Source organism: Schistocerca nitens, chromosome 12 (assembly GCF_023898315.1).
Source record: "Schistocerca nitens isolate TAMUIC-IGC-003100 chromosome 12, iqSchNite1.1, whole genome shotgun sequence".
Classification (NCBI taxonomy): domain Eukaryota; kingdom Metazoa; phylum Arthropoda; class Insecta; order Orthoptera; family Acrididae; genus Schistocerca; species Schistocerca nitens.
In genome coordinates this window covers 89,938,907-89,960,904 of record NC_064625.1, presented here as the reverse complement: position 1 = coordinate 89,960,904, position 21,998 = coordinate 89,938,907, and the positions used below count along the sequence as shown (strand labels likewise).

At 45.0% G+C, this 21,998-nt stretch overlaps 1 protein-coding gene across 1 annotated transcript in view; it reads right to left on the bottom strand.

Moving 5' to 3' along the window:
* LOC126214926 (homeotic protein Sex combs reduced-like) overlaps nt 1–21,998 on the bottom strand; it is a 327,370-nt gene that overhangs the window by 7,200 nt on the left and 298,172 nt on the right. The window lies entirely within an intron of this gene.

Below are 21,998 nucleotides of genomic sequence, written 5' to 3'. Positions count from 1 at the left end.
TTAAATTAAACCCATATTGATTGACACTCTAGAGTACGGCTGAAAAGTGGGCGTCTTGGAGGTAATGGAAATGTTCATCCACGACTAAAAGTGGAAAAAACGGTATCCTAAACGAAATTACACGTTTCAAGGACTCTCATTTCTTCATCTCACATTTCTTCAGCAGCTTAAATTCGGTACTGTTAAATCAGAAAGTACATAAATGATTAAGAATATGTATGATTCTGTGTTGCAGCACTAATATAATTGTAGTTCCTGAAAGTAGTTTTTATACTGTCATTATTAATATTTAATTGTCACAGGCTCTTCTATATCCGAAAAGTAAGGTCTGATTGGTCGCGAAATGGAAACCCCTGTGAAAATCAAACATGTTTTGATTGCAACAGTTAGCTACACCTTCCAGCTACTTCTCTCCATAGTCGTCGCTCCAACTGAAGACATTTGTCGTAGCGTTGTACCAACTTAACAATACCCTCGACATAGAAGGCAACCGCCTGTGCGTTGCCATCAAGTTTTGTGCAGTGGTGTAGTCGGTACCAAAGCATTGTCTTTATATGGCTCTGAGCACTATGGGAGTTAACATCTGTGGTCATCAGTCCCCTAGAACTTAGAACTACTTAAACCTACCTAACCTAAGGACACCACACACATCCATGCCCGAGGCAGGATTCGAACTTGCGACCGTAGCACCAGCGCGGTTCCGGACTGAAGCGCCTAGAACCGCTCGGCCACAGAGGCCGGCGTGTGGGCTGTGTTTACATGAAATGGCCTGGAAACCCCGGTGCAGCTCAACCGATCATTGACTGAAAATGGTTAACTTAGGCTACTTGGAGATCAGTTGCAGCCATTTAAGGCTTTCATGTCCCCAAACAACAATGGAATTCGTATGGATTACAATGTGCTGCGTTACCGAGCCACAGTTGTTCGCGATTGGTTTGAAGACCAGTCTGGACAGTTCGAGCGAATTATTTGGACACCCAGACATGGGACATAAGACATAATCAATCAAGAGGTCACTTCGTGCACAAAGTGCTGCGCCAGTAACACTATGGCAATTATGATCGGCTGTAGAGGCAGCATGGCTCAGTACTTCTGCGAGGTATATTGTACGACTTGTTGAGCCCATCCCACGTCGAGCTGTTGCACTGGGCCAGGAAAAAGGAGGTCCCAGCTATATTATGAGGTATCCCATGACTTGTGACCTGAGTGTATTTTACCATGAATCATTTTAGCATTTATTATATATGTGTAATAGGAGCAGTACTTCTTAAAAATTCAGAAATGTAAGATTTAATTACATGACGCCAGAAAAGTTAATTAACCCTATCTCGTATGTGACAGGCATACCGACTCCCACCATCTTTTTCTGCTTTCGTGAAAGCTAGTGTCAGGCAGTGCTCCAACCCACTGCTTCGTCTTATGGAACGTGTGTGTGTGTGTGTGTGTGTGTGTGTGTAACACGTTGTGGCTACGAAAATAGATACCGTGAGTGTCTGTGCGACAGAGAGAGAGAGAGAGAGTTCAGCAGCAGGGTGCCGCACTCCCTCCACCACATACCGCCTGTCTGTCGAGACCGACGCCGCCTCCTCCCCCGCACTACCACCCCCGCACACACCGCCCCTAGTACAGCCACCGTCCTTGGCTGCCACCGCACGAAAATAAATCATCCCCCTCCGACGGCCAGAGGTTCCCTATTGAGTCACACAGTCCCTCGCGGCTGCGAACACAAACGAAAACCCGAAAAGTGAAAATTTCTGTTCACATCCCCGAGTACATTGACGGTCTGGACACTGTAGACGAGAAATTAATTGGCACCTTTCTATTTTTTGGTACAGTTTTCCGCTGCACTCGTAGTAATTACAAGGTTACACTACGAGCTCGTTTCGACCATTTGCCATTATCAAGCGTTCGTTTGCAGATGGTACTGTACGTATAGCATTGTTCCTTACGTCTATGTTACTATGTCTACATTTGGGGCATGTCTTAGCTGGTATGACGTTGTCCATGTTGCATCTTGGACCGTAGGTATCCGGTGTCTACATGTTATATTACGATCACGTTATTTCTACGTACTGTAATCGTGTGATCTAGGCAAACTTATTTTGGGCACCTTTTTCATAGCTCTGGCTCCAGCGATGCTCTGTGTTTACAACGAGAATTAGATTTAGCGGAAATTCCGTATTTATGGTTAATTTTCTGAGCTAGTCGTTTTTGGTTTTTGCATTGGATTTTACGTAAATATGAAATGTTCTGTTGTTTTGTGTTTGTCGTGATAATTTACACTTTTTCTACTTTTTTCTTTTATAGTGTTAATGAAAATTTCCAGGCATTTTTGTGTTTAAAATTATTTGTCCATTACGGATGTCCCGTAGCAATTTTTTGTATGAGTGCAAATTTCCACTTCCTCCAAAACTTTCATTGTACGTCCATTAGATACTTTGCGTAGAATTTTTAGGGCATTTTCAAAATTTTCTGCCTTATGTTTTTGAACTTTTGAAGCCAAGTAAAATGTCGATCGTTTGCTTTCACAGTTTCGTGCATGTTCTTTCAATCTAATTCCTAAATTCCTATCTGTTTGTTAGATATTTAATTTATGTATTATACACGCCACAAGGAAGTCTGTAGGCGCCTCGACGTGAAAAAGTGGAGATATAATTTTTTGTTTATTGTATTTTGACCTCCAAGTTGTTAATCATACGAATTGAAAATTTCTGTTTCCTTAAAGAAGTTGCTGATCTTCAGCGTAGACATAAGCATAATGTGCCATACGCAGACATAGTAACTAACATAAATGTAAGAAACAATACTACATCTCTTATACCATCTTTACGCGTTTCCTTGATAATGGCGAAACTCCGAAACGAGCTCGTAGTGTAATCTTGTAATTACTATCAAATAAATCAATACTGCATCGGAAAACTGTAGCAACAAATAAAATATGTCGTTATTCGACGTCATGCGTGCCGCATGCCGCCGACTAGAAAAAAAATTATCACACTTTTCGTTTATTGTCATCTGATTCTCATCTCCTCACTCACTCCGAAATGTCATTATTCGCTCTGGGATTCTATAAACGTGATAGATCTATCGCAAGAACAGGAAATTTTAGTGTACAGCATAAATTATGGGAACGTTTTGAATCAGAAAATTACGAAGTTAGAGTTGTCATTTCTTCACAAGCTTCGTGTGATAGGCCCTGCCGTTAAGTAAGGCATTCCTTCAAGTTGTGAGCTGTGTGCTGTTTTGAAATCTCTGGCAGGTTGAAATTGGGACCTTTGCCTTTCGCCGGCAAGTGCTCTACCAAATGAGCTACCCAAGCTCGACTCACGACCCGTCCTCATAGATTTATTTTCGCCAATGCTATTTTCTAAATTTCACAGAAGTTCTTCTACATATCTTACTGTACTAGTATTCCTGAAAGGAAGGGTAGAGTACTTTTTTTTTTTCGTTTACCTTATACTGACATCGTAACCACTGTAGCTATTTGGGCAATTGATGACTGGTACCGATCCTGTGAAACCTCTCAGATGACGAAAGGACAAAAGTTGGCTTACTTCTATGTCTGAAACAACAGACATTCGTGAGGACCGACAGCCATACGAAATTAGTTGGAAATAAAATCGATGAGTGCGAATATCTCAGTATTGGCTGTATTAGGAACAGATATACTACCTATTACCAACATACAAAAATTTGTGCTGCAGCGGGATTCAAATCCGAATTCCCTCTTATCGCCTTAACCACTTGGGCTACTCCCTTTTTTCGTTATACCTATCTATTTCTTCCTCATTTTTCTCTTCATTTGCTCTGCGCAGATATCATATGACACCTTTTAAGGTAACCTTCCTGTGAATAGGCTTAAAAAAATTATTTTTGTTTTTCATCTTAAATCGATATTTGGAGTGTTTTGAACAAAATGATGGTTAAAAGATCTCAATTTGACATAAGGAAGTTGTTTAAAAATCAACTTACAGACCTCTTGGTGCGCGTTCACAGCCAAGTTCCCTGCCACTTTCTCAAGGCAGTGTCGTCATTAGACTCCTGTTCGACAAGCCCATACTATAAAACTGTTTTTCAAGGCGATAGCTTAGCAATGTTTTTATGTTTCCCTGGTATATCATTGTTTTCCTTATAAAATTTTCTGCAGTTTTAGTCGCTGATATTTTGCCATTCCCGAAAATTATTATGCCTGTAAATTGTTTTAATGTGGGGCGGTTAGCAGGTACGAAGTCATAGAGTTGCTGAGAATACAGTCTCTTCTCGGTTTAACATGAGACTATCACTGTTGCCAACTGATTTCATGAGAGTGGTTGGAGTTGGAAAGTGAATCTTTCAGGGAACTAAATAGAATAACGGGGAGAAACGAGAAAAGGAAGAGATAAGATGACAAACATGTAAACCAAGAAGACAGAGCAACTGGAGTGTGTTAGCAACAACAGAGATAAAATATTACTTTGAACTGGGTCTCCTGATAATTAAATTCTCTGATACGTTTGTTTTATGCTCAAAAAGTCTGTTTGAGGTAGAGGTCTGAAATTTTTTGGGATATTTCAAGGTGCTATTCGGAGGAAAGTAGTATCAACAGAAAAAAAAAAATACATCCCGGTTAAGCATAATAAAAGAACTTTAATTGTGATTACCAAATGTAAGTATTTCTAGAGTAAAAACTTGTGGCTGCAATGACATCACTGTAGTATACTTTTCAGATAGACACGTTGATAGTGTATACTTTAGTTTCAAGCATCTAAGTAAGGTAGTGCATAGATTGCAAGTGTGGCTCGGCATATAAAAATGTGATTTTGAGCTTCACAAAAAACCTGTAATTAAGTCAATGTGAGGATTAATGTGATTAACTGTATATCAAGTTGTTCAGCAAGAGACGCTCCTATAGTCCTACAATTTTCATCGTAGTAAGAATTCACTTTATTTAGTTACAGCCGTGTTATCTTTATGGAAATTGTCATTATTTCTCCAGGCGTTCACAGGTAAGTTATGGCAAAGCTGTTCGCTGAAAACTCTGCAGAGAGGGTAGCTACCATGGCGGCACTATCCACACACACCTCCCGACCCGGACAGAGCAAATCTTCCGTAAGTCACACCGTCTACATCTTTGTACAATAGTCCCCTACATTCACGATCGCTCGCAGCATTACCCTGGATTCGAGCACCAGTGAGAAAGAGACTACGCGGAATCGTGGCCAGTGATTGTTTCTCTGTTGATGCAAATTTGTAAACAAAGGTGCGTGTTCGACGAGTATTTCCGTGAAGCGTAAAATATATATAGACGAAGAAAAACCTTATGTACGAGGGCAGTTCAATAAGTAATGCAACACATTTTTTTTCTCGGCCAATTTTGGTTGAAAAAACCGGAAATTTCTTGTGGAATATTTTCAAACATTCCCGCTTCGTCTCGTATAGTTTCATTGACTTCCGACAGGTGGCAGCGCTGTACGGAGCTGTTAAAATGGCGTCTGTAACGGATGTGCGTTGCAAACAACGGGCAGTGACCGAGTTTCTTTTGGCGGAAAACCAGGGCATCTCAGATATTCATAGGCGCTTGCAGAATGTCTACGGTTATCAGGCAGTGGACAAAAGCACGGTGAGTCGTTGGGCAAAGCGTGTGTCATCATCGCCGCAAGGTCAAGCAAGACTGACTGATCTCCCGCGTGCGGGCCGGCCGTGCACAGCTGTGACTCCTGCAATGGCGGAGCGTGCGAACACACTCGTTCGAGATGATCGACGGATCACCATCAAACAACTCAGTGCTCAACTTGACATCTCTGTTGGTAGTGCTGTCACAATTGTTCACCACTTGGGATATTCAAAGGTTTGTTCCCGCTGGGTCCCTCGTTGTCTAACCGAACACCATAAAGAGCAAAGGAGAACCATCTGTGCGGAATTGCTTGCTCGTCATGTGGCTGAGGGTGACAATTTCTTGTCAAAGATTGTTACAGGCGATGAAACATGGGTTCATCACTTCGAACCTGAAACAAAACGGCAATCAATGGAGTGGCGCCACACCCACTCCCCTACCAAGAAAAAGTTTAAAGCCATACCCTCAGCCGGTAAAGTCATGGTTACAGTCTTCTGGGACGCTGAAGGGGTTATTCTGTTCGATGTCCTTCCCCATGGTCAAACGATCAACTCTGAAGTGTATTGTGCTACTCTTCAGAAATTGAAGAAACAACTTCAGCGTGTTCGTAGGCACAAAAATCTGAACGAACTTCTCCTTCTTCATGACAACGCAAGACCTCACACAAGTCTTCGCACCCGAGAGGAGCTCACAAAACTTCAGTGGACTGTTCTTCCTCATGCACCCTACAGCCCCGATCTCGCACCGTTGGATTTCCATATGTTTGGCCCAATGAAGGACGCAATCCGTGAAAGGCACTACGCGGATGATGGAGAAGTTATTGATGCAGTACGACGTTGGCTCCGACATCGACCAGTGGAATGGTACCGTGCAGGCATACAGGCCCTCATTTCAAGGTGGCGTAAGGTCGTAGCATTGAATGGAGATTACGTTGAAAAATAGTGTTGTGTAGCTAAAAGATTGGGGAATAACCTGGTGTATTTCAATGCTGAATAAAACAACCCCTGTTTCAGAAAAAAAATGTGTTGCATTACTTATTGAACTGCCCTCGTATATAGATCGAAGTAAAATTTTTTACCACGGTCGGGAATCGAACCCTAATCTCCTGCTTAGTAGACAGGTGTATTAGCCACTAAACCACCTTGGCGTAGCGGTTCGCACAACTGCATGGATTACCCTGGCATCCCTCCCTCCACGATCCAAATTTTGCACCCAGCAGCCTGGGGTGTCAGTGGGTTAGATCTTTTTAGAATGTATATCACGTTCGAAATTTTATAAAAGGTATGATAAAAGTCGTAGAAAGGATAGGAAATCAGATTAGCAACAGCAAGAAAAGCATTCCGAAGACAGAGAATTTTTTAATCGAGTATCAATTTTTTTAAGGCATTTGTGTGGAATGTAACCTTGTACGAAAGTGAAACGTGGACGATAAACAGTTTGAGACATGTAGGGAAAAGAGGCTTTTGAAATGTGGTGCTACAGAAGAATGGAGAAAATGTGGTGAGTAGATCGAGTAGCTAACGAGGAGTTACTGAATCGAATTGGTGAGTCAAGAAGTTTGTAAAAGGAGGGAATTGCTTGATAGGACACATTCTGAGACAGCAAGGGATCACCAGCATAGTACTGAAGGGAAATTTGGGAGGTAAAAATCGTAGAGGGAGAGAAGAGATGAATACTGCAAGTGTATTCATAAGGATGTAGGTTGCAGCAGATATTCGGAAATGAAGAGGCTTGGCCGCGATAGACTAAATGCGGAGAGCTGTGTCAAACCAGTCTTCGCACTGAAGACCAGAAGAAGAAGAAGAACAACAACAACAACAAAAATCATAGAAGTACGCCAGTGCACCATCAAACTTTTCATAAAACGTTGTTGAGAAAGATAGTTCACAAAGCCTTGTTACAGTGTAATGTGGAACTTTGACACGACTGCCGAGATGTTGGAAGGAGACAAAAGTCTACATTACGGGTAGCCTAAACGCCAGGCGTAGCCGCTGTCTGGCGTTCGACGCAGTGCAATTAGGGACAGAGAGAGAAATCTCGAAGTCCTACCACTGTCAGTTTTGGTTTCCTGTCTCTATCGGTACTGTGACGGTCGAAGACTGCCATTTTTTCAGCTTACGTGACGTCCACGTTCAAACGCACCGATGTAAAATTATCTAACGACGACATTAATCAGTTGAAATGACACGTAAACAGAACTTACAGGCACTATAAGCATTGTGGTACAATTTTAATGTAATTACAGTCTGCGAAAAAGAAATATCCAGGGGCTGTTGACGAAATAAGTCTTTGTTTATTACCGTTTTCCACTCTGGTGGCAAATAAAATATAACCAGTCCTGCATTATGATCATCAGTAGTCATATGCAATATACAGTGAGCAGTAAAATGTATTGCTACAGTTAATTACTCTCGTACACTGTGTCTGTTTACCAGTTTTATTCATAACCCACAACCAAGTACATAAATATTGTAAGTTATGCAACGCTGGTGGAAGTTACGAATCGATTATCCTGACTTGTGAGCAATATCTTTGCTCTCATATGAAAACGAACATTAGCTGATTCAGTCGCCCGTTTATAATACTGCTTCTGTGTGACAGTGTGCGGTACAGAACAAATGGGAGAATTACGTCAGCCGTTTCAAATAAAAACTTGTTAGACAATGGGATCAGTTATCACCTTTACTCTTAAGTAAAGACCTGGGATCTGGAGCTAAAAATCACGAAATCGAAAAAAATAATTTAGGGAAGGAAAACAAATGAAACTAAGGTAAACTGCCTAGCTTTTGCACACAATTTCGCAGTACTTTCAGATAATCTGACAGAAGCAGTAACTTAAGTAAATATTCTGGAAAAAGTAGCGATAACAGCTGCTCCCAAAATTATATCTAAAAACAAAATATAAAAAATGCACCAAAATACATAGAACAAAAGTAAGTAAAACAAAGTGAATTAGTAAATTTGAATATCTTAGAGAAACCGTGCATCAGAATGGACTAAGAATTACTAAAATGGGAAGGCGATATGATTTGACAAAAAATATCTGCAAAAATGCATAACTAGAAAAGCTAAACTGACACTGTACTGCAGTTATAAGACCAGACTGCCTATATGCATGTGATTGCTAAAAATGAGATACTGTAAGCTGGACGGAATAGAGACGCCTGAAACAAAGATTATTAGAAAAGTAATGGGTGCAACACAAAGCACAGGTAGGTGTAAAATAAGCAGTAATGAGGAAATTTAGGAAAATATACGGAAAATATCAAAAGCAATGGCAAAGAGAAGTTTAATATTATATGGACAGCTCTGCAGAATGGATAAGAATAGACTAACGGAAGAAATGTTGAGTTTCTGGAAAAAGAAATCGACAATAGCACGGATTACTGAAAAAAAGAAAAGGATTAAGAAGAAAGAACGTCAAAGAATCGGACATAAAAGAAAGAAACCATTTTTAACAATAAAGTGTTAAATTTAGGCATCAAGGCAGAATAAATTAAAAATTGGAAACAACATGAAAGGAAGAAAGGAAAAAACATATGGGGAAAATGAAGGATGAAGGAGTATGGGAAAAACAGTAAACAACAAGCAAAAACAAGTAATATGAAGTTGTTATGTGATCCTAGTTAGTCAGTACGAAGACTAAATGAAATAAATGCATGTATAAGTGATAGGTATGCAAGTTAGATTTGTGTGTATGTATAACGTGTCTACTAAATTTTTTAAATCTGTTTACATGTATTGTATTTTTTACTATTTTACTCAGATGGTGCAGCTGATAAAGTTTATCTGCTTCATGTCAGGGAAGTTTCCTTTAACCTGAAGTAACTTTATCCACGACTGTCTTCTACATAAAACAGTTCTGACATGTGCTATTTCTAAAATGTCTTTAAGAAAAGACGTAAGCGAGTGGTAGCCTCAGTTAAACTGGTTCTCTGTAAATAAACACACATCAAAGCAGCTTTTGTTGGTCTTCTGATGGCGTTCTTTACGTCAACTGTCGTAACAGGAATGCGCCTCTTTTAGTGTGGACTGCAGGGTGCACAGTTTACAGCGTGATAATAAACGTTCACAGAACACTTCCCTGGGGGGACACTTCCGTATTTACATTTACATCTGCTGATGGCTCTCCATCCATGGTAACATGTGTGATGGTATCTTGTTTATCATCGACGTATAGGAGGTGGTGATACATTTGGTTCAACAACATATGTCTGTGTGTTGGAGGGGACTGCATAGAATTCGATTGTGCATTGTCTTACTGAAGACTATGTCTCTTTTATGGTGCATTGTCTTGCTGGAAACTAGGTCCCTTTGATGGTGCATTGTCTTGCTGAAGACTTGATCTCTTGCAAGGTGCTGTATGTTAACAAGTGTTACATAGAATTAGTATGTTTTCGAACTTCAATTTATTGACAATATAATCGCAAAGTAGCTTAGGATAAATTCACTGTGGACCACAACTGAAGCAGATTTTCGGCACTATGCAGCTGCAACTGCATGATCTTGAGGTGACAGACAGCCTCAGTTGCATCTTCCACACTTACACGTATACCTCACAAGCCATAGAATGGTGCGAGGCGGACGATATTCTGTACCACCACTAGTCATTCCCTTTCCTGTTCTTCTCGAAAGTGGAGCAAGGGAAAATGTTTGTACGCTTCCGTACGAGCCCTAATTTCTCTCATGCTGTCTTCGTGGTGCTTTAGGCGGAAAGTACGTCAGTCGCAGTAGATTTTCAGCAGCGGCCGTTGGCAGCCCACGCGATGAGGATGTCCCGGCGGCGTTGTCGGGCGCCGACAGCGGTTCAGGGAAGGCTGCGAACCGCCCAGAGTGGCCTAGGTCGGGCACGCAGCGGTGGCGGGGGCGATTTATGATCCAGCCACCGCCTCCAGCGCTCCGCGGGGGCGTCCCGCTGGAGAAGGGGGGAGCAGGGGAAGGGCGGTAATCGGGTGGGGAGGGGACGGCCATTCCAGCCGCCTGGACTCTCGCAGTGCCGTAGCCGCCGTTATTCCATTGCTGTGTTTACACTGCTATTTACATCACACTGTTATGTGCTGCAGCAGGTCGTACAAGGCCCAATTACAGATACTGACGGCTTATCACTCGTATGTTCGCCTTCACATCTTTTGCAACAGTTCTGTCTTCAAACCTGACAAGGGAACCTCCCCATCGCACCCCCCTCAGATTTAATTATAAGTTGGCACAGTGGATAGACCTTGAAAAACTGAACGCAGATCAATCGAGTAAACAGGAAGAAGTTGTGTGGAACTATGAAAAAAATTAGTAAAATATACAAACTGAGTAGTCCATGCGAAGATAGGCAACATCAAGGAGACTGGCAGACAAGGAGCACCGTGGTCCCGTGGTTAGCGAGAGCAGCTACGGAACGAGAGGTCCTAGGTTCAAGTCTTCCCTCGAGTGAAAAGTTTAATTTTTTATTTTCAGTTTGTGAGACAAACTCTTATGTTTTCATCACTTTTTTGGGAGTGATTATCACATCGACAAGGAAACCTAAATCGGGCAAGGTAGAAGAATCTTTCTACCAATTCGCTAAGTGTACAAGTTAGGTGGGTCGACAACATATTCGTGTCATGTGACGCACATTCCGTCACCAGTGTCGTATAGAATATATCAGACGTGTTTTCCTGTGGAGGAATCGGTTGACCTATGACCTTGCGATCAAATGTTTTCGGTTCCCATTGGAGAGGCACGTCCTTTCGTCTACTAATCGCACGGTTTTGCGGTGCGGTCGGAAAACACAGACACTAAACTTATTGCAGTGAACAGAGACGTCAATGAACGAACGGACAGACCATAACTTTGCGAAAATAAAGAAAGTAAAATTTTCAGGCGAGGGAAGACTTGAACCTAGGACCTCTCGTTCCGCCGCTACTCACGCTAACCACGGGACCACGGTGCTCGTGAGCGCACTTGTACCTTCATGTTGCCTATCTTGAGCATGGACTACTCAGTCTGTATATTTTTCTTAATTTTTTCATAGTTCCACACAACTTCTTCCTGTTTTCTCGATTGATCTGTGTTCAGTTTTTCAAGGCCTATCCACCACAGTGCCAACTTATAACCAAGTCTGAGGGGGGTGCGATGGCGAGGTTCCCTTGTGAGAACAGGAACATTGTCCTTAATAGGGGGGAGGGAGGGGGGGGAAGGGTGGTGACGACAACAACAACACACACTACAATGTTCTCGCTTTCACTACTGACAGCATCGTCTTTCCAGAGCTGATTGCTTGCTATGTTGCCAGTGGGTGTGTTTGGAGTGACCTGTGAGCTGCGCTCACTACACCACACCCCACACAAGGAAAATAAAAAAATTGATAATTTGGTCTATGAACTGTCAGCTGGATTGAAACGGAACTGCATTTTTCATCTGTAACATTCTGGTGTGATGCTGATGTGCCAGCTGCTGATCTGAATGTACCGCTGCAACTGAGTGGTTGGTGTCTGGTTGGTTTTCAGGCTGGTGGTAATACTCTGGGTGACAATGCAGTTCCAACAGCTGTGATGTGGTGGGTCTTTTGCATCCACTGATGGTCTGTATTTTGGTGGTGTCTCCTATACTTGGACGAGGTGTCCTAGAAGCACTGTAGCCATTTGAAAGCAAATAAAACGATTAATACACTCCTGGAAATGGAAAAAAGAACACATTGACACCGGTGTGTCAGACCCACCATACTTGCTCCGGACACTGCGAGAGGGCTGTACAAGCAATGATCACACGCACGGCACAGCGGACACACCAGGAACCGCGGTGTTGGCCGTCGAATGGCGCTAGCTGCGCAGCATTTGTGCACCGCCGCCGTCAGTGTCAGCCAGTTTGCCGTGGCATACGGAGCTCCATCGCAGTCTTTAACACTGGTAGCATGCCGCGACAGCGTGGACGTGAACCGTATGTGCAGTTGACGGACTTTGAGCGAGGGCGTATAGTGGGCATGCGGGAGGCGGGGTGGACGTACCGCCGATTGCTCAACACGTGGGGAGTGAGGTCTCCACAGTACATCGATGTTGTCGCCAGTGGTCGGCGGAAGGTGCACGTGCCCGTCGACCTGGGACCGGACCGCAGCGACGCACGGATGCACGCCACGACCGTAGGATCCTACGCAGTGCCGTAGGGGACCGCACCGCCACTTCCCAGCAAATTAGGGACACTGTTGCTCCTGGGGTATCGGCGAGGACCATTCGCAACCGTCTCCATGAAGCTGGGCTACGGTCCCGCACACCGTTAGGCCGTCTTCCGCTCACGCCCCAACATCGTGCAGCCCGCCTCCAGTGGTGTCGCGACAGGCGTGAATGGAGGGACGAATGGAGACGTGTCGTCTTCAGCGATGAGAGTCGCTTCTGCCTTGGTGCCAATGATGGTCGTATGCGTGTTTGGCGCCGTGCAGGTGAGCGCCACAATCAGGACTGCATACGACCGAGTCACACAGGGCCAACACCCGGCATCATGGTGTGGGGAGCGATCTCCTACACTGGCCGTACACCACTGGTGATCGTCGAGGGGACACTGAATAGTGCACGGTACATCCAAACCGTCCGCATGTATCCCGTGCCACCCAACGTGCTCTAGAAGGTGTAAGTCAACTACCCTGGCCAGCAAGATCTCCGGATCTGTCCGCCATTGAGCATGTTTGGGACTGGATGAAGCGTCGTCTCCCGCGGTCTGCACGTCCAGCACGAACGCTGGTCCAACTGAGGCGCCAGGTGGAAATGGCATGGCAAGCCGTTCCACAGGACTACATCCAGCATCTCTACGATCGTCTCCATGGGAGAATATCAGCCTGCATTGCTGCGAAAGGTGGATATACACTGTACTAGTGCCGACATTGTGCATGCTCTGTTGCCTGTGTCTATGTGCCTGTGGTTCTGTCAGTGTGATCATGTGATGTATCTGACCCCAGGAATGTGTCAATAAAGTTTCCCCTTCCTGGGACAATGAATTCACGGTGTTCTTATTTCAATTTCCAGGAGTGTATATGAATTATAAACTTCTGGTTTTTGCTTCCACACTGTTGCTATCACAACCATAGGTGGAAACACAAGCGGCCAAAGACACTACTAGCTAGGGCATAGCCACCTATGGTAAACTAACATACACCAACAAGCGACAAACGTCGGCAAGCCCCCGCATATCAGCAACACTGACTGGCAACTACCAGCTGCTATTAGAGCCGACCAACAGGTCGCAGCAGGGACACCGACGAGCTCGCACACTGACGCACAAACAATTCGCCAACATCACCTTACACTGTACATCCGATATATGACCTATCGGACACAAAAACGATGATACACCTAACTGTTGCAGGTTGCTGACGCTGAACGAGGGCTCTACCACGGCACCCAGCGGCAGCCACCGACCATACAATCGCACAACGTCAAAGGTATCGACATCCCTGACACCCACTACTAACAAAGCCTACCCTTGCACGACCTATCGCAGGCAGCAAGACCACCGCTACTGCTCTTACCACCCGACCTAACTATCGCAGAGGTTTTTTTCCTTTGGCTCTTGCCTTGGCACTTTTTTCCTCTGCTCTTCAAACCGCTACCCTTCGTTCGACTTCCACCCAATCTATCCCCAGATGAGCGCGTATTAATGGTTAACCTTAACCAGACGTACGCAAACATCGCAGTACCCACAAGACGTTATGAGTTGGCCATCATGCCGGTGTGGGCGTGGAGGGGCTCCACCTCTGTTTAAAAAACAAAACAAAAAATGTTGCGACCTCGGAGTTAATCATGCATAGGTGGAGAAACAGAAAATGTGTTGCTATAGTTGGATTATACTTAACCCATGTACAAACTGTTAAGGTAACACTGTGGGCATATGAAAGAAAATTCAGTGTTCTTAGTGCACCATAGAAACACACCATTATAAGGTGTGCAAGTCATTTCCTTGACACAGCTAATGTTGCCGCCGACAGACCCAGATATGAACGTTCAAAACCCTCGCGGTAGGCAGCGAATATTGAAAGTGTATCGTCAGGATCGTTCAAATGACTCTGAGCACTATGGGACTTAACATCTGAGGTCATCAGTCCCCTAGAACTTGGAACTGCTTAAACCTAAAAACCTAAGGACATCACACACATCCGTGCAGAAAACAGGATTCGAACCTGCGACCGTATCAGTCGCGCTGGTATCTTCAGGACTGACTGGAAAGTATGGTAGGACCGTTATGATTTTCTGCATACATAAATGGTCTGGCGGACAAGGTGAGAAGCAATCTACGGTTCCCAGAACGAATATGAAACTTCCTGGCAGGTTAAAACTGTATGCCTGACAGAGACTCGAACTCGGGACCTTTGTCTTTGGCGACTGAGCCACCCAAGCACAGCTCACGAGCCGTCCACACAGCGTTACGACCGCGAGTACCTCGACTCCTACCTTCTAAACTCGCCGTGAGAGGTGCTTGGGTAGCTCCTCATGAAGGCAGAGGTCCCGAGTTCGAGTCTCGATCCGGTATAAATCTTCTATCTGCTAAGAAGTTTCAATGTGCTGTTGTTTGGTGATGATGCTGTGGTGTACGGGAACGTGTGTAAGTTGGGTGATTGTAGGAGGATACAAGAAGAGAAAATTTCTAATTGATGTGATGAATGATAGCTAGCTATGAATGTGGGAAAACGTACGTTAATGTGGACGAGTAGGAAAAATAAATACGTTATATTCCAATACAGTATTAATAGTGTGCTGGCTCACACAGTCACGTCTACATCTACATGCATACTTCGCAAGCCACCTGACGGAGCGTGGCGGAGGGTACCTTGAGTACCTCCGTCGGTTCTCCCTTCTATTCCGGTCTCGTATTGTTCATGGAAAGAAAGATTGTCGATGTGCCTCTGTGTGGGCCCTAATCTTTTCGATTTTATCCTCATGGTCTCTTCCCGAGATATACGTAGGAGGGTGCAATATACTGCTTGACTCCTCGGTGAAGGTATGTTATCGAAACTTTAACAAAAGTCCTTAGCGAGCTACTGAGCATCGCTCTTGCAGTCTTCCACTGGAGTTTATCTATCATCTCCGTAACGCTTTCGCGATTACTAAATGATCCTGCAACGAAGCGCGGTGCTCTCCGTTGGATCTTCTCTATCTCGTCTATCAACCCTATCTGGTACGGATCCCACACTCGTGAGCAATATGCAAGCAGTGGGCGAACAAGTGTACTGTAACCTACTTCCTTTGTTTTCGGACTGCATTTCCTTAGGATTCTTCCAATGAATCTCAGTATGGCATCTGCTTTACCGACGATTAGTTATATATGCTCATTCCATTTTAAATCACTCTTAATGCCTAGTCCCAGATAATTTATGGAATTAACTGCTCGCAGTTGGTGACCTGCTATATTGTAGCTAAATGATAAAGGATCTTTCTTTCTATGTATTCGCAGCACATTAAACTTGTCTACATTGAGATTCAATTGCCATTCCCTGCAGCATGCGTCAATTCGTTGCAGATCCTCCTACATTCCAGTACAATTTTCCATTGTTACAACCTCTCTATATAGTACAGCATCATCCGCAAAAAGCCTCATTGAACTTCCGATGTCATCCACAAGGTCATTTATATATATTGTGAATAGCAACGGTCCTACGACAGTCCCCTGCGGCACACCTGAAATCACTCTTACTTCGGAAGACTTCTCTCCATTGAGAATGACATGCTGCGTTCTGTTATCTAGGAACTCTTCAATCCAATCACACAATTGGTCTGATAGTTCATATGCGGCAATCAAGAAACACGGCATCTACCTGGGAACCCGTGTCTATGGCCCTCTCACTCTCGTGGACGAATAGCGCGATCTGGGTTTCACACGATCGTCTTTTTCGAAACCCATGCTGATTCCTACAGAGTAGATTTCTAGTCTCCAGAAAAGTCATTACACTGGAACATAATATGTGCTCAAAAATTCTACAACTGATCGACGTCCCTTACATATCTGGGTGTAGCCCTGCAGAGCGATGTTAATTGGAACGAGCGTGCGAGGAATAAGATAGGGAAGGCGAATGGCCGACTTTGGTTTATTGCTAGAATTTCGGTAGTGTGTGGTTCATCTGCAAAGGAGACCGTGTATTGGGCGCTAGTTCGACCCGTTCCTGAGTACTGCTTGAGTGCTGGGATCGACAGCAGGTCGGATTAAAGGAAGACATCGAAGCAGTTCAGAGGCGGGCTGCCAGGTTTGTTACCGGTAGGATCGAACAGCATGTGACGTAGTCTACCCGAGAACTGAAATGAGAATCCGTGGAGGGAAGGCGATGTTGTTTCGAGAAGCGCTATTGAGGAAATTTAGAGAACCAGCATTTGAAGTTGGCTGAAGGCCGCGTCTGCTGGCGTCAACATATACTCTTGGAAATTGAAATAAGAACACCGTGAATTCATTGTCCCAGGAAGGGGAAACTTTATTGACACATTCCTGGGGTCAGATACATCACATGATCACACTGACAGAACCACAGGCACATAGACACAGGCAACAGAGCATGCACAATGTCGGCACTAGTACAGTGTATATCCATCTTTCGCAGCAATGCAGGCTGCTATTCTCCCATGGAGACGATCGTAGAGATGCTGGATGTAGACCTGTGGAACGGCTTGCCATGCCATTTCCACCTGGCGCCTCAGTTGGACCAGCGTTCGTGCTGGACGTGCAGACCGCGTGAGACGACGCTTCATCCAGCCCCAAACATGCTCAATGGGGGACAGATCCGGAGATCTTGCTGGCCAGGGTAGTTGACTTACACCTTCTAGAGCACGTTGGGTGGCACGGGATACATGCGGACGTGCATTGTCCTGTTGGAACAGCAAGTTCCCTTGCCGGTCTAGGAATGGTAGAACGATGGGTTCGATGACGGTTTGGATGTACCGTGCACTATTCAGTGTCCCCTCGACGATCACCAGTGGTGTACGGCCAGTGTAGGAGATCGCTCCCCACACCATGATGCCGGGTGTTGGCCCTGTGTGCCTCGGTCGTATGCAGGCCTGATTGTGGCGCTCACCTGCACGGCGCCAAACACGCATACGACCATCATTGGCACCAAGGCAGAAGCGACTCTCATCGCTGAAGACGACACGTCTCCATTCGTCCCTCCATTCACGCCTGTCGCGACACCACTGGAGGCGGGCTGCACGATGTTGGGGCGTGAGCGGAAGACGGCCTAACGGTGTGCAGGACCGTAGCCCAGCTTCATGGAGACGGTTGCGAATGGTCCTCGCCGATACCCCAGGAGCAACAGTGTCCCTAATTTGCTGGGAAGTGGCGGTGCGGTCCCCTACGGCACTGCGTAGGATCCTACGGTCTTGGCGTGCATCCGTGCGTCGCTGCGGTCCGGTCCCAGTTCGACGGGCACGTGCACCTTCCGCCGACCACTGGCGACAACATCGATGTACTGTGGAGACCTCACGCCCCACTTGTTGAGCAATTCGGCGGTACGTCCACCCGGCCTCCCGCATGCCCACTATACGCCCTCGCTCAAAGTCCGTCAACTGCACATACGGTTCACGTCCACGCTGTCGCGGCATGCTACCAGTGTTAAAGACTGCGATGGAGCTCCGTATGCCACGGCAAACTGGCTGACACTGACGGCGGCGGTGCACAAATGCTGCGCAGCTAGCGCCATTCGACGGCCAACACCGCGGTTCCTGGTGTGTCCGCTGTGCCGTGCGTGTGATCATTGCTTGTACAGCCCTCTCGCAGTGTCCGGAGCAAGTATGGTGGGTCTGACACACCGGTGTCAATGTGTTCTTTTTTCCATTTCCAGGAGTGTATATTTCGCATAAGGATCACGGAGGTAAGAGTAGAGGGGTTGGAGCTCGTACGGAGGCATGTAGAAAGATGTTCTTGCTCGGTCTATTTGCGAGTGGAACAGAAAGGATATGACTTTTAGTGCTACAGGGTATCCTCCGCCACGCACCGTACGTACGGTTGATCGTAAATTCCTATTCAAAATATCCAGCGACGTGCAGTGATAAAATGGATCTAGACCACCAAGCAAAAATCGACCTGGAAAGCGTTGGAAGACGCCTTTGGCCAGGGGTATGTATCTAGAAGATGAAGAATAAAAAGAAGAACAACCTTTTGAATCAACTTAGTATTTATAATGGGTGGTCTGAAACTCCCCTTGTAGATAATATTCTGAAACGGATCCCTGTCCGGAAACGTACCGTTTCTTTGCTATAGTAATTTCAAAAAATATTGGTAATGCGATCGCTTTTTATATGACGTGACCCAATACATCACATACTCTGTACGGTGCAGTGAACGCGCAATTGCTCGTGTACTTGTTGGCTGGTTCTCTTCAACGTGATACAGCACCGCCTCTTCCAATTCAAGTGTGCGGCGTCTCCTTGGAACATCAGTCACACCTGCTGAGAACAATGGTACCCGTGTCTCGAAGCAGTTGCGTAATTGTGACTGAAAGCGTATGCTATGATGTCTGATGGTGTGGGGAACGATCTGGATAAGGGCGACTAGGAGCTCTGCAATCACCGTGAGCTTCGCCATTCAGAAGGATCCTGTCGGTGTATTCTGCAAACATGTACCAATTCAAAATATTGTCTACTCACTCATCTCTAGAAGTCCTAGAAGTTCCTAAGAGGAATTTTAGAACGTCCTATGTATTAGTCTTAACATTTACAGTGTCAGCGTGAGCCCTGGTACAGTAGCGGTATAGACTTGTGGATTATTTCATTTCCGCTGGTAAACCATCCAGGGTATAATCTCGTGCTCCACGAAACTCTTTTGTTCCTAACGTTTCGTCCAGAACTAGACATCTTCAGAGGCGTTGCTATCCCGTTGTGTCCTACCTGTGGAGATGTCTAGCGCAGTTCTGGACGAAACGTTAGGAACAGAGGAGCCTCATGGACCACTACCTTACAACTGGATAGGTTTAACACAAGCTGTGTCACCGGTCGTGAAAGCCTTCATTATTTCGTTTTGGCCTAAGTGCCTGAAGATGAAACCGTAACATGCTTCGAAATCGACTGCAAATACAACAAACACTGCTCCTTGGAGAATGAATATTAAAGTTGCCTGCATGCTCCGATACGAAATAATTCACAGCCAAGTCCCCAGCATGCTGTGTTATAGAAGCAAGAAGATGAACTGAGCAGTATGTTTCCCGCAAGGATCGTACCTTCAAAAGGAGGCGAGAGAAAATTCCTAAACTGAAGCAGACACTTTGTTCGGCCGACCTTCTTGCTACGTCTCGAAGGAAAACCCATCTTTACGTAAACATTGTGTATCGGGCAGTTGTGACCGACGCTTACGGCGTTATAGCGGAGGCAGAGAGAGAGACAGGAGGGGAGAAGGGACCAGCGAGGACCCTCGACCGAAGAGGTCCTTGAGGAGGACGTTCGGAGACGCAGCTCCCCCGCTAAGTGGGTCTGAGGGCCATTTTTCTTCCTCGCCGGAAGCTGCGCTGACCCCGGGGCTCACGGCGGAGATCCCGGGTAATCCCCGCGTCGACATCGCCGGCGGCGCATGCGCAGTGCAAGCAAGCTCCACGGCGTGGCCAGTCGGAAGTGGAGCAACAAGCGGCGCACCGCCACGCCGTGTTGCGTCACCGCTGACGTCACAAAACGCGTGCGAACTCTGTTAGAGCACATCTTGCGCAGGGCATTGCAACCAGAGGATTACAGTGCACTGCGACGAATCAGACCATTAGAACCAGGAACTGCCACGGCGCGCCAAACTTCACTTGTGCACCGTGTGCAGGTCGCAGGATTGTCACTGGCGTTTGCTCGGTTCTTCTAGGGGAGTGTCCGGAACAGCAACAGCTCGACCTTTCAGTTAGCACTGCGGTGAGGCATTTTGCGGTCGACACAACTCTCTGAGTTCGGCAGAACACTGGTGTCAGCACTGCTTATCCTTCGCTATTTGTTCATAGTGTTAAAAAAAAAACATTGAGTGGTCCAGTGCCAGTAGCTGTTTGCAGAAAAAAAGTCAGTCTATCAATCTATCGTCACAATCCTTTAAAATGAACGGGAATGACAGAAGACAGGGATGAGAATTCCCAGTTCGCACTATCGACAGGTACTGCTCATTTGCTGTGAAACGACATTATAGTACCATGCAGAGAGAATTTAAACATTTAAATGCCAAAGGAAGAGCAAAAAACTACAAAGGTTGACAGACGGGATTGATTTTTTTTTTTTTTTTTTTTGTACATCAAGAAGCACTTTGTGCTAAATTTTACAGGCATGGGGTATTTGAAGAAATTGGTGATACGAATAGTAACATTCCTGAATAAGTTTCCTTTAATTTACGTCTGTGGTCACAATTTTTTTTTTTTTAACAGATTACCGGTTTCGGTCTATAATGACCATCATCAGATCTGTTTTATAAAAACAAAGTCCTAATGTACTGCAGCCATAATGGCATCGTCAAATGTTAAATGCAGCATCAGCACTGCTACTGACAACATGTCTCATGCATATGATGTTATTTATATGTATTTGATGATGCTGGTGCTGCATTCAAGATTTGACGATGCCACTACGGCTGCAGTACATCAGGACTTTGTTTTTATAAAACAGATCTGATGATGGTCATTATAGACTGAAACCGGTAATCTGTTAACAAAAAAATTTGTGACCATAGACGTAAATTAAAGGAAAACTTATTGTATATACGGGTCACTGTTTTATTCGAGACAATGTCGCAGCTTGTGAAAATTCTTGAAGTCGCCACACTTATTCCACCGTCTGTTGCTACAGTTTTCAATATAAACGAATGAAGAGTATGGAGACTTCCTTATTACTATAAAGGACTTTGGTTAAGTCAAGGGGGAAACTTGGAACGATTTCTCGATTTAAAACTCCATATTGCTGAACTTATGAAGGAAAAAGGAGTGCAGGAACGAAAATTAGAACGCACAGAATGGCCGGCAGTCTTCGAATTTTAATCGGACCTGAATGCACAACTGCCCACAGTAAAACATTCCAAGGTAACTTCAGTTTGATTTGAAGAGAATGCATTTAAAAAGAAAATCGAGTTGTAGATGGAACACATTCTGGCAAAGACAACCCAGTTCCCTAAGCCCAGTGCCTTTAAAGAAAGCGTTAGAGCTCAAGAATTAATTGTGGCGTTGCAAGAATTAAAAGGATAGTTTTTTAAAGGTTTTGAGTACACTGTCAGTCTTACATCTCTTTTCGAGATCATTTTCGCGTTTCAGGTGTCTGCACATGCCCCTGCGCATGTGCAGACGTAACTGACTTGCAAGACAGGCCCAGTTCCACTTTCAGTGACAGACCTTTTACGTTAAAACTGTGCAGGACGTCTGCATTGCATTTCTCGAATAGATTTCCCATAATGAGGTTGCAACATTTCCATCGACATATTTGTGTGAAAGACCTATTTTCGACTACGAAACTACGTAAGTCACTACTAA